General features: G+C 40.2%; 1 pseudogene across 1 annotated transcript; it reads right to left on the reverse strand.

Annotated features, from left to right (window-relative positions):
• Positions 1-11,521: 11,521 nt before the first annotated feature.
• Positions 11,522-12,318, reverse strand: LOC309968538 (large ribosomal subunit protein uL30-like; annotated as a pseudogene). Its single transcript has one exon. The product of its transcript is annotated as a large ribosomal subunit protein uL30-like (transcript).
• Positions 12,319-14,272: the final 1,954 nt, after the last annotated feature.

Raw genomic sequence — 14,272 nt, forward strand, 5'->3', positions numbered from 1 at the left:
AAAAAGAATGGTGATGTCTTTTACGGCTGTAGGAGTCCAAATAGCAAAGCCTGGTGCAGTTAGAAGAGCAAACATGTAGGAGAAAAAATAGCACCCTGACGTTCTTATCTGACCTACCCAGCTGGAGAGAGCCTGAAATCCCATATTCAGAGAAGCCAGGCAGCCAGGCCAAAGCCCAAGAGCCCACAGGTGTCAAGGGCAGGATGTCTGGGAATGGGTCAAGGGCATGGGGCAGAGCCAGGTGGGTAATCAAAGAGCTAACATAGACCTAATGCACATGAGGTACGGAGTCCTTGGAATGAGGCTTGCTGTACCCTGGAGTGTAGCAGGAGACTCCCAGTAATTGACTGACTTCCCAGAGCAAGGCCACTTAGGCCGGATGTTCAGATTAACAGGGCAGGTCTCGCACAGCATTGGCCACACAAGCCTGCATCTAACCACAATTGATGCACAGTGGACTAACAGAATCGTCCTTCAGTAGGCCTCTGTAGTAGTTATTTATCAAATTTTGTGGCCAAGAATAACCTGACTTCCACATGGAAGTCAGAATAACCTGACTTCCACCACCATATGTGATTTTGAAAAGAACAACAACCTCCAGACTGAGCTTCCCATCAACAGGGCAGATCTTCTGATGACTGTCCCCGTCCCACCTCACGACCAGGTGGAAATGATGTGACCTAAGTTCAACCTATCAAACACTTACCCCAAGACTTTAAATGGTGAGCCAGTAAAGCAAGAATATGAGAAGAGTTGGGGTGAAGATTATTGCTGCAGCAGCCTCTGGGTTGTCAATAATCACTGCTGTGATGGCAGCAGGAATGCCAGGGTAGCTTCTTGACCGGCCTGTTCCAAGGGAATGACCTTGGAGTTAGAAAATGCTACCCACCCTTTTTCTAAGCCTCCTGTGAGCTCCCTTCATCCTGTCAATAAATCCCCAAGTGCTCCCGTAAAAACAACCAGCTTCCCATCCGCGTCATGAGCAGCTCTTGCCCCCAGACCAGCAAGGAAGTTTGAAACCCTGGAACTTGCTGCTCAAGTCATTTGTGAAGACGCAGATTTTCAATCATAGTTTGAACTGGCAAACCAGTGGCTCCTCCATTTTTAGCAAAGTGCATTTAACACAATGCTACATTATGTTTCTAGGCTCTCTCCTCAAATACTGGGATGCACTAATTGTGACAGACCCACTTGGCTATCAGTGTACTTTGGGACAGCAGTCCCCAAAGGAAGAGGAGTTATTTTTTTATTTCCCTGGAGCCCCATGATTCCTGATACTCTGGTGAAGGGCAAGGGGATGTTGACAGGGAAGTCAATTTGCTGAGGCACAGAGGGAAGGCTCCACTGGCCCTGCTCTCTGCATGTGGAGTTACTGACAAGCTTGAGCAGAGACTGCAATTGAAGGGAGAGCAATCAACGCATGGGGAGCCTGGGCCTTAGCTACTGGCTCCCAATCCCATTTGAGCAGATAGATTTTCATTAAAAATGTCATTTTGAAAATTAGAAAAGCATACACACACATATGCAACCAAACAGATGTTCGTATTCCTCCTCTTCCTTCTGCAGTACTCACAGGAAACACATGTCTGTGTTGTCCTAAGTCCAGTTACTAATTAGCACCTTTCAGTAGCACATTTCACGGAGGATAGGGAGGATTTCAAAGGGATTCCTTCCTTTTAAGTTGAGACAGCTGGTGCTAATTACCAAGCAGGAAAATAATGTGCAAACAGATCATTGAGAAGCCATCGGTGGAACAGAAGGCTGAGGGGTCTTTGGGTCTTATGGTAGAACTCCTCTCCAGTGGTTGGAAGGGACTGCCTATTATCTACATCTTCACCTTGCCCCCAGGAAGCAGCTGTCCAGTTTCGTCATCCTGCAAGTAGGTGGGAAACACAGTCCAAGAGCATGAACTCAAAGATCACTTCACAGCATGCATGTAAATTTCACAGAAAGACAGCAGAGCTCTTGCAGTAAACCATTTCCCTCTCAAACATGCACAGCAGAATAGAAGCTAAGCATGGCCTTTACCTTTTTAAACAAACCCAGGGGATGATCGATTCAAAGTTCATCTTTATAATTGTGTTGCTATGAAATGAGGGCAATCTAGACACCCCAAATTATGCTAGTAAGGAAAAAAAGAATCTTGACTCTAACTTAGTCACATCACTAATGGAAAGAACACTGGACCAGAAATCCAGAGCTTTCTGATTCATACTCATTATGAGACTTTGGGAAAGTTATCTAGTTTTTCTGAGCCTCAGGTTTTCATCCATAAATGGGAATAATGGTACCTACCACATAGGGCTATATGCAAACATTTTGGAATATTATAAAAGTACAACTCATATTTAATTTGAATCTCTAGATAAAGGTAAAGTTATTGGGTATCTTTGGAATGTGATTTCTAACAAAAGCCAACCAAAGTATTCTCAGCCCGGCGGAAGTATATGAGTACCTTACAGAGGGAGTTGATAGTACTGGGTTCTGAGGCTACCTAGAGAAGATAGAAAACTTGCAGGATGACTAATTGGATTTTAGGAACTGGCTTCATAACTGAGAATAATTATGCAAAGACAGTACAGCAGAGTGACTAAAGGTAAAAGTTCTGGAATCATACTGCCTTAGTTTCCAATTCTGCTCTATCACTCCCAACCTGTGTGACCCTGGGCAAGTCACTTGACCCCCAACTGTAAGTTAAGGGAAGTAGTAATGACACCAACTCATGGATGGCTTCATGGTGAGGATTAAATGAGATGTAAAATAGGCACAATGCTTAATAGATTATAAATTTCATCTCAAACAGTATCAGTATTACAAAGACAATGTTAGTAGTATTATAGTCACAGAGCTAACAAGCTCATTTTCCTTTATTTTTATTTTAATTATTACTGTCAGCTAACATATATTGCTTATATTAGGCAGCTTTTATGTATATTGATTCATTTAATCCTCAGAACAGCCCTATGAGATATGTTAGTGAGTAGCAGAACTGGGATCTGAGCCCAGGCAGAAGCTTCCTCTTAGTTATTGCACAAATTAACGTGGGCCAGTGATTGAGACTGGGGTGGGGGCATTTAAGCGTGAACTACTTAGGGCTTCCCTGGTGGCGCAGTGGTTGAGAGTCCGCCTGCCAATGCAGGGGACACGGGTTCGTGCCCCGGTCCGCGAGGATCCCACATGCTGCGGAGCGGCTGGGACCGTGAGCCATGGCCGCTGGGCCTGCACGTCCGGAGCCTGTGCTCCGCAGCGGAAGAGGCCACAGCAGTGTGAGAGGCCCGCATACCGCAAAAAAAAAAAAAAAAAAAAAAAAAAAGAGTGAACTACTTGGTACAATGGTAGCTGGATTTGAATATGAAAATGTTACACATGCTTGCTGGGCTGAATGTCCCCCTACACATCATAAGGGAAAATATATTTAGCTGTTTTGACATTATAAAGTAGTCATGCCATGACTTATCCAAAGCATTGCCATTTGTTCTTTTCTCTCCTTCATTATATCTATTTTCAGGAAACTGAAAACATTCTAAAAAATAAAGGAAGTGTTCCCCCATTCCAAATATTCTACTTTAAAGGCAAAAATAATAACTCAGAATAACAGCAAGATAAATTTGATGAATCAAATACCATTGAAAACCCACTTAACACCCACATTCAATGTCTGTCTGAAAAGTTCCAACTTCTATCATTTTTAACAAACCCCAAAGATTTCGCTCAGCTCTTTTGATATCAAAGAAAAATTTCTGAATCATTGCAAGTGCTTTTAAAAAAACACCTAATTTTTAGGAACAGTGCCTAGACCCATACCCTGCACATCAAGGAACTTGGTAAAAGTGTGTTGATTGCTCAAGTGCTGATGAATAGTGTCTGGTTGATATTACATGATATTTCCATAAGTAGAAAATGTAGCAATTTTTATGCATAGGCTCCTTTGAACCTGGGAAGGCATACCTGCAAGATAATTAATTAGTGGCTGGCAGTGAAGGCTGTAGGTTTTATATAAGTCACTTGTATGAGGCCGGAGAAGGAAATTGTTTCATGTTTAAGGAGACAAACAGAAAGTCAAAGAGAGGCAGTGACAAACAAGATGGCCTGAACAATACTTGGGGTCATTTAAAGAACAGAGTCCCTCTGAGCACTCTGAGGTCATGCCAGCTTGTCCAAAGACCTGCCCTTACCCCCACTGGCTCTCTATCCTGGATTCCGGTTCTAGTCATGCCCATCGCTTGCCAACCAAGTTGCTACATCCTGCATCTGTGCTCTTATTTATGCTTGGCTTCCTCCCCAACTTTTCTTCCGTCTCTAATAATCTGTATCTTACCATTTTCAGACGCCTGATCAAAACCCATGTGCCAGCTCCTAGAATGTAGATTTTTTGCACTCAATAGACCTTTACTCATTGGACCAGTACTATAACTCCTTTGAAATTAAATTCTTGCTATTCAATTATTCAACCAGGTCTTTTACACTTAAAATTTTTTGCTGACTAAACTGCTTGAGAATAGGGTACATAATTTCCACATCTTTTCCGTCTGTCAATGAATTGCTCCTTGCGCTATGCATCACACCCAATAGATATTCCACGACTGTAGTAAATTATCCAGAATCTAATGCCTTTAACTAATCCATGCCATTGCGATGGCTCCGTGAAAGACGTATAATTAGTTCTTGGGACTGTGACAAGAAGTTGCAGAACCATCAGTGTTGACTCTGCCAGAATCAACGATAACATCTGCTTAAATGCTAGGAAGAGGTGGAAAGCTGCATGATCACAGTTAATGCATGGAAGGCCAGTTAACATGGTTATGAGCATGGTTTGGGAGTTCAACTCTCCAGCCTCTGCCACTTTATAGCTGGTTGAGCTAACTAACCTCTCTAACCTCAGCTTTCTCTTCTATAGGATAAAGATAATCACAGTATTCCTCTCATAGAGTTTTTATAAAGAGAAAGAAGATAATACCAATAGCATAGCACTGCACCCGGGACCGGGGAACCCCTCAATCAATACATGTTATTAATATCATGATTAAAATAATTAACCAAGAACTCAAATATGTTTTAAAGACACAGCAGACTATTGCTAATGATATGCAATGTATCCCACCTTGAGGTTTAACTTTTACTAACATATATTTTTACCTAGTAGTTAAGTTATTTATAATTAATAGTCTTTAATCTCGAAAGCAGTGTGGTATCCAGGTATCACTGTGGCTTGATAGTCATTCAGACATAGTTAGAATTCTAGCTTTTCCACTTCCTAGTCAAATGGCAAAGGACAAGTTGGCTAGTATCTTGAATCTTCAGTTTCGTTACCTGACATGAAGACAGAAATGTAATTCCTGCTTTGCGAGATGGTGAGAGTGGCACGTCAATCCTCTAGCAGTCAGTAAAAGACAGCTGTCATGACTTCTGAGCCCTCTATTTTCCCGATTATCCTAAGGGACAGCAGCTGTGTAAGTTTAAGATCAGTGTGTAGCAGAAAGCCACATGTCAGGACACTTCACAGAGCTCTACCTCTTCATCTCCCTAGGGGCATTCTCTCTGAATTAAGAGGCAAGTATTGTGGGGGGAACAGACTCATGTGGGAGAGCTTGGAGTAAGCAATTTGCGGACTCATTTTCTATAGTGTTGGCAGAATGTGGGTTGTCATCACAGGCTGGGTATTGTCTTGCTTCCTGCAGTCTTATAATTGTCACACTGTGGCATGGTGTTATTTTCATCTCAATGATGCACTGATTATAAGGTAAAGCTGTACTGCCTGACCAACGTGCCAGGTGTCTGCTTTAATAACTCCAAGTGTTGTTACTTAAAAAAAATGAGTAGAGACATGGAGGGGAAACAAGGAGCCACCAACCAGCAAGAACTTCAAACCACACCACGAAGAGACCAGATGTTGCTAGGCTGTATTTTGTTTGGACAAGTTCTGCTTAATCTTCCCTGGAATCAAGTGAGGAATTCAACCAGAGCCTGCCCAGAGCAATAAAGTTGAAAATTATTTAGCAACATCTGGAACTGAGGGCAGTTTCTTTTTCTTTTCTCCACTGAGTAGGTGGTGAGAAGACAGGAGGAAGGGATACAGAACTACTCAAAGACCAAAATAAAAGTCTAGGTAATTCAACTCATTTTTCCCCACATAAAATATAGAAATGGAGCCATTCATTCATTAATCCAACCTGTACCAGCAACTGTGAAAAATTCAGGGGGTATAATAATTATAACAAGGACAAACAAATAAATGAAACATAGTCCTTGACCTCAAGAGGCTTATATTCTAGAGGTTTAACAAGCAAAAACCAACCAAACAAAGCAATAAAAAACACCATAATTACAAGTTGAAATAACAGCTTTGAGCATTAAAAAAGAAAAAGAGAGATGAATCACAGGAAAGGATACTTACTGCAGAAATAGGCACCCAGAGAAGTTGTCATTTAAGCTGAGACGTGAAGGATGGAAGGAGGAATGGATGTTTTCAGCTGAGGGAGGAGGATGTGTGTAGACCCTGAAGGCAGGAGGAAATTCAGTGAGTTCAAATGCCTGAGGGAAGAAGTCACTGAGAAGTCATGTATTCGCTGGTGACCTTGAGCAAATTGCTTTGTTTCCTCACCTGCAAAGAGCAATAATAATAGTATCTACTGCACCGTTTTGAGGTTTAAATGAATTATTTCATAGGAAACCAATAGAACAGTGACTAAGTCATAGTAAGTACTGAATTTCTCACTTTAAAATTGTTCATTTTGTGTTATGTGCTTTTCACCTCAAATTTTTAAAAAGAAAAAGAATGGATCTTCAGTTTTGTCTTGATCAACTGGATAAAGAGTTGCTTAAGTCAAACGAGAACAAAGGAGCTCAGTGTTCTGCTTGGGGCATTTGAATATGTGACGTTCATAATTTATACAAATGAAGAAGCAAGAAATAAGTTACCACAACTCAACACATAACATTTAAAACAGTGGAAATGAATGATATAAGTAAGATGAAAATTTAGACAGAAGATAAGATAAAGACCTAGGACAACCTCTGAGAAATGCCAACATTTAAGAAGCGAACCCAACAGAGAAGATTGAGAAGTAGAAGGAAATTAGGAAAATGATCCTGGAAACCAAGAGATAAGCATGCTTCAAGCAAGTAGAATGTCAACTTTGACAAATATTGCTGAGAAGCTAAGGAAGATGAGCAGGGAAGAAGTTCACTGGATTTGACAACCTGAAGGTTGTTGCTGACCTTACCAGAGGGGTTTCCAGGTAGAAGAGATGTAGAGGCACATTGGGCTTGGTTGAAGAGTGGAAGAAAGATGAGGAGGTAGAAGCAGTTTGTTCAGTTATATATTTGGAGTTTGGTCCAAAGGAGAACAGAAAATAAGGCAGGAACTGAAACAGTATGTATGGTTATGTGTAAAAAACAAAGTCTTAGGAGGAAATAGTACAGCACGCTTGTACGGTAAAGGGGATAATTAAATGAACAGTGAGATGTTACTGCTGAGGGAAAGCATGAATAACTCAAGGAGCAAAGTCTTTGATAACGCAAGAGGTAGTGGGATCCAGAGCAAAAGTAGAAAAATATCCCTTCTTTTTACAGGAGGAGCACTTGCTTCATTGTGGAGGAAGGAGAATTGGGATGCAAATGCACCAAATTGGCAGGTTTTGTGGTGGGAAGATGAGTTCATTTTCAATGACTTCTATTTTCTCAATGAAGTATATGAGTCTGGGTCATCAGTAGGAGGAGGATGTGTGGGAGGTTTGAGGAAAAAGGAGATGATATGGTACAGTCATCCCACAGAGATGGAGAAACATAATTTGATTCCTGAGCAGCTCTGAGTGCCTACTTGAGGTTTCTGAGTTCTCAATCAGTAATCTTGGCTCTGTGATTTTTTTCCCAACAAAGTTGCGTCTTGGGTTTGGGCAAGGAAGAATCCTGCAACCTCAGAATAGCTGTTATGATTCACCCCTGGCCTATCATATTCAGCTTGCTGATCATTGGCTAGTGAGCACTGAAGGAAGTTCAATAAGCCCATCTGTTAAATATAGAAGGGGAGAAATATCAACATCAAGATATTTGGGCCTGGACAGCTGCCAGCAGTAGCAACAAGGTTATGTCCAAATCCTTGGCCCCAACTAGCCAAGGCATCCAGTAAGAAACGGTCTTATAGCCACACTTGCAGTGGTGATCGGAAAGGGTTGCCATGGAACTTGCCATATTAAAACGGTCAAAGTTGTTTCAAGAGCTTCAGTTCAGCCTAATTTGGTGTGAGATATATCTGAATTAAAAGATAAAATACAGAAGAAATGGAAAGAAATGTATTTGCGTTTCTTCCAAGTATACAGCAATCTTCTTTGAACTAAATTGTGTCGAAATAAGTTCTAAATGACTGTGGTCTAAATTAATTACCTGATAAAGGAGCATGAGAAAAGAAAAAATAGAAAGCCTGTAAGTCCTACAGAAACCACTCAAATAAAAAGTAGGATATGAAGAAAGGATGGATTTTAATGGTGTCAGAAAAGGTTTTCATATAGATTAACTGAAGAAGGAATAGTGTAGCAACTGATGCTCTCATTATGCATCAGATGAATCCTCTGAGCTGTCCGTTGGGAGTTCTCCTGTCCTTGTCTTTCGTCACTTCATTTCGTGAGGCTCACATGTCCTCCCCTGCTCCTGACCATCTGTCTACACCTACTCCTCCTTCAGGAATCCGTTCTGTCTTCTCATTATGCTTCAGGTGTGAGTTTAACAAACTCTTCAGGAAGATTTCCTTTGTGGCATTCAGCCTTGTTTATGCGCTTTTATGGTGTATGCTTTCTTGAGAACACATGATTATTATAATTATGTTTGGGGGAGAATTGTTTAATAGCCATCTATTTCTGCTAACCACTATATTCCCAGTTCTTGGCATACATCCTGGCACACAGAGACCAGTACTTAATTGTGGAAGGAAAGAAAGAAAGGGAAGGGGGGAAAGGAGTGAAAAGAGGAAGACAAACCACAGGGTGTCACTCAACCTACAAAGGTTTTCTCCTTCCTTTGAATTCATAAGAAGCTGTTTTTGTGCCCTGTATTTAATACTTAAGTATATACTACTCTGATACATCTCTTGTGTTTTCTGACGTACAAAGACTGCACACATAGTTAAGTATTTAAATGAGCAAGACACACCATTTACATGTAAGAATATAGGAAATAACCATATGCTGAGAATGGCATCAAACATGTGCTATAACATGCAGATAATTTATTATTAATCTTCTAGGGTTTTATCTGAAATATGATTTTTTTATTGATCTTATTCATTTAAAAATTTTTTAAATTGACGTATAGTTGAATTACACTGTTTCAGGTGTACAGAAAAGTGATTCAGTTATACATATATATATCTATTCTCTCTCAGCTTCTTTTCCATCTCAGGTTATTACAAAATACTAAATATAGTTCCCTGTGCTATACAGTAGGTTCTTGTTGTTTATCTATTTTATATATAGTAGTGTGTATCTGTTAATTCCAAATTCTAAATTTCTCCCTCCCCCCCTTTCCCCTTTGGTGACCATAAGTTTGTTTTCTATGTCTATGAGTCTATTTCTGTTTTGTAAATGAGTTCATTTGTATCATTTTTTTTATATTCCACATATAAGTGATCTTATCTGATTTTGTCTTTCTCTGTCTGACTTACTTCACTTGGTGTGATAATCTCTAGGTCCATCCATGTTGCTGCAAATAGCATTATTTCATTCCTTTTTATGAGTAATATTCCACTGTATATTGGAATATACACATCTTCTTTACCCATTCATCTATTTGTGGACATTTAAATTGCTTCCATGTCTTGGCTATTGTAAATAGTGCTGCTATGATCATTGCGGTGCATGTATCTTTTCGGGTTAGAGTTTTCTCCGGATATATGCCCAGAAATGGGATTGCTGGATCATATGGTAACTCTATTTTTAGTTTTTTAAGGAACCTTTGTACTGTCTCCATAGTGGCTGCACTAATTTACATTCCCACCAACGGTGTAGGAGGGTTCCCTTTCCTCCACACCCTCTCCAGCATTTATTACTTGTAGACTTTTTGATGATGGCCATTCTGACCAGTGTAAAGTGATAGCTCATCGTGGTTTTGATTTGCATTTCTCCACTAATTAGTGATGTTGAGCATCTTTTCACGTGCCTGTTGACCATCTATATGTCTTCTTTGGAAAAATACCTATTTAGGTCTTTTGCCCATTTTTTGATTGGGTTTTTTTTTTTTTTTTATATTGAGCTGTATGAGCTGTTTGTATATTTTGGAAATAAATCACTTATCAGTTGCATCATTTGCAAATATTTTCTCCCATTCTGTAGGTTGTCTTTTTGTTTAGTTTTTGGTTTCCTTTGCTGTGTAAAAGCTTTTAAATTTAATTAGGTCCCATTTGTTTATTTCTGATTTTATTTTCATTACTCTAGGAGCAGATCCAAAAAAATATTGCTGCAATTTATATCAAAGAGGTACCTGCCTATGTTTTCCTCAAAGAGCTTTATAGTATCCAGTCTTACATTTAGGTCTTTAATCCATATTGAGTTTACTTTTGTATATGGTATTAGGTAATGTTCTAATTTCATTCTTTTACATGTAGTTATTCAGTTTTCCCAGCACCACTGGAACGTGAGCCTTTCCATGGAATAATATAATCTTTAAATGTCCTAATTGCCATGTAAAAGTAGCAAGGTGTTCTTACTTCTCAACTCTCATTGCCCATCACTCTCTGCTTCATGTTTTAAGCCCTATCAATTCTCATAGTTCCTCAGAGGCCCTTCCTTTCTTCTGACTGCAATGTTGTCTTCTGAAGATCTACTCACTCAAGACCTACTACATCCTTCACATCATTTAGGAAGCCCACCACTACCTCTGTTCTACATGAATTACTATATGAGTCCCCAGTTCACTGCAGGACTGTGTCTCTTTTATCTCTGTATTCTCAGGGCTTAGTACATGAGTTGAAATCCATAAACTAAATAAATATCTATGAAACTGAGCTATTGTTTATTATGAAGCTACACCATTCATGATTTCATAGACTTCACTTCAGCCTTCCTGAATATTTGTTCCAGGTTAATTGTCATAATTTTTATATGTGTGTGCACTTCTTTCTAATTGTATTTCAAGTTCTTCCCAAAACAAGGCCATAGGAATCCCCATGTTCAAGTATGCCCCTGGGCTTGGTCCACTGCTGTCTTGTATTCATGCTTGGGTATTCATTCACCAACATTAAAGCCCAGGAAAGAAGATATGACAAAACAGGACTCCCTCCTCCATGGCATGAGTCCTTTGCTGGTTTCAGAGGTGCATGGTGGCTAATGTGGAAAATACACAGGAACTTTTCCTTGGAACTGGGGTGGGATGAAAAGTGCCTGCTGTGAACATCGCCATCTTTTCCCTGACACTTCCCCTCCAGTTTCTGAAGATATAGCAGAAAATAACCTTCTTTGAAGATATTGGGTAACAATTACATAAAACAAAAACACATTCTTGCAATGCACTTGTACTTTCAGAGATTCCAAGTTTAGTTCAGCTGCTGGATGAGCCAATTGATGTGTTTGCCTCCATAACCAGGTGAGCTCACTTGCTTGAGGAAGCCCACCCTATTCTTGGTAGTGTGATGGGCCACTGAGAGTTGGAAAGGGCACAAGAACCCTGAGATCGCCTGAAAATTCTTCCCTGGGAAGGCAATTTCATGAATGAAGTCTTCCAAGCAAATGACACCAAACTTCCCCAGGTGCTCCTCAATCACTGTGTTGTCTGTTAGAGGGATGATTTTATTCTTGACCTTGGCTTGTCCGTGTTTCAAACTGAGTTCCCAAACAGACTTTAGATTTGCAAATTCCCCAGGCCACATAAGAGTCCACTATACCAAAGCGTTTTTATGGTATGAGGGTTTACTTACACAAAGATACCACTGAAAATCTTGCTTAGGCAAAGTCTTGCAATGGTACTCTGCACCAGTAAACTCACCACATTAATCCTTTGGATGCCTACAACAAAGGCCAAGAAAGGTTTATCTGGCACTTTCAAGCCATGGGGTTTCCCTTCTAACCATCTAAGGTGCACCCTGTCATCATGTAGTTGCTGCCAGGAATCATTTAGGAACCATTCTAGTCACTTAAACTGAAGCTCTTTTCATTTCCTCTGCTCCTTTTCTTGCAAAAGTGCCTGCCTCTCTTGGGTGGCTTTGAGGGCCTGATACGCCTTCCTCTTTTTAGGAGGTTTTCTGGAACCAAAGTGATCGTTGTTTTTTTTTTTTTTTTTTTTTTTTTTTGCTCTTCTTTTCCCATCTTTCCAATGCTGCTGGCTACCGCTCATGCACAGCCCCACTGCACTTTAATTACTGTCATTTAAAAGATGACCACGTTATGAGAGGCATAATACCTACCAGAAATAGATTTTTCACATTAAACCATCCTTTTTTAAAAAAATTCATCTTGGTTATACAAGCCTGTGTCAGAAATTTTACAAAATTGTTCATTCCTGTAAAAAATTACTTTCAAAGATATCCTACCATTTTATCCCCAGAAAGTGACATCAGCTTCTACCACATAAGAAAAAAAAAAAAAAAAAAGAATGCATGCTTTTAGTACAAGCAAGCTTTCTCCACACTTTCCTCTTTCTTCTTCACCCCATTCCCTTTGTCCTACCACTTTTCCTTTCCTTCCTTTGTTCTCCATTTCCAACTGCCGATGAAATATGGGACTTGCTTAGACCTACTTAGAGCAATCGTGGGTTTTAAGTTTGCTGACTGCTTTTCTAGCATGAGGATTTAGGCAGCGGGGAGCACAGACTGGGAATGTAGGCTAATGTTCCCAGGTTCTAAATATTACCAAATCAGAAAAGAATTGCATTTGTGAAACTGAAGAGAGACTCTTTTTATCTTTCAGTAACCCCCTATGCCGTCCTTAGCACCAAATGCAAAAGAAAGGGTGAGAGAAAGGGCAAGAGGACTTATCAGAGAAGAGACTTTCTGCTGGGATGTTATAAGTAACATGAAGGAAGAGTGAATTAAGTTTCAGTTAACAGCGCTGAACCCGCAAAGGAAAGGATGGGAAAAGGCAATAAAGAGCTGTGACAGTGCTGACTGAGGATCTAGCAAAAGGGCAGGGTGCCTTCCATCTGTTTGGAGAGTGCAGACTGAGCCGTTGGTGGGGGGCAGCGATCATCCTCAGGGAAGCTGTGACTCAGTGACTCCGCCAGCAATGATGTGTGGGCAAAGCAAAGAAGTACAGTAAAAAAAATGACTACCCAGAAAGTGGTGGTGACAGCAGCACTTACTGACACCTGTAGTGAAAAAAGCTCACTCATTCACCTTTTCAAGTGTTGTTTGTGAAGCAGCTACTCTATGTAAATCAGAGTCCCTAAATATGCACCCTCTTCCAGATTCCTATAACTTCATATTTAGAGTCTTCCTAAATAGGATCCTTGTCTCTAGCCTCTCCCTATTCCAGTCTCTTCTACGCACAAAGTCCAAGACATTCTTCCTCCTACACAAGAGTGGCTATATGAATAGGTTCTGGAATTAGGCTTCCTGGATTCAAATCCTGGCTCCACAATTTATTAGTCTGTGATCTTAGGTTAAGTTAGCTAAACTCTCTGAGCCCCCAAGCATCAGTCAGCTCGGGATAAGTAGCAGAAACAAATGTTCCCAACATCTTCCTGGTTTTAACAATAGCGCTTTGCCTCTTGCTCATGTGTGTGTCCATCCTAGGTCTGACACTGTGCTCTGCAAAATTCTCACTCTGTGATCAAGCCTAAAACTGCAGCCTCACCTGGATCAGGCCAGCCAGTGGCAGAGGAAAATCACAGAGTAACACTAAACCTTTTGCAGATTCCTCACCTGCAAAATTACTTCCTCATCCTTTCCTCCTTAATGCCATACTCACTTCCCTCTAAGATACAAATAAATGTTCAGCCCAACAAAGACAAAATAATTTGCCATTTTCTGCCCAATAATTAGGCTCGATATTTCATATACAGTTGGCTCAATTAATATAGAGTAATGGACCCACCCAGGGAAAACAGGTATTTCTACAAAAAAGAGTTCTGCTTATAAGATGAAACTAAGACATCAAGCCCTATTGTTACTTTGACATTGAACAAGTTAGCTCCAGCACAGGAATGTTGTGGAGGAAAAACTACATAAGAGCCTTTTTATTTTCAATGAATATGCCCACACATCTTCACATTTCTAAACACCTTTATAGCATATCATCTATTTCATACAATACAGCAAAATATAATGTCATGAAAGTGATTGCATTTGTGA

Source organism: Leucopleurus acutus (assembly GCF_964270905.1).
Source record: "Leucopleurus acutus genome assembly, chromosome: 11".
In the NCBI taxonomy this organism is placed as follows: Eukaryota; Metazoa; Chordata; class Mammalia; order Artiodactyla; family Delphinidae; genus Leucopleurus; species Leucopleurus acutus.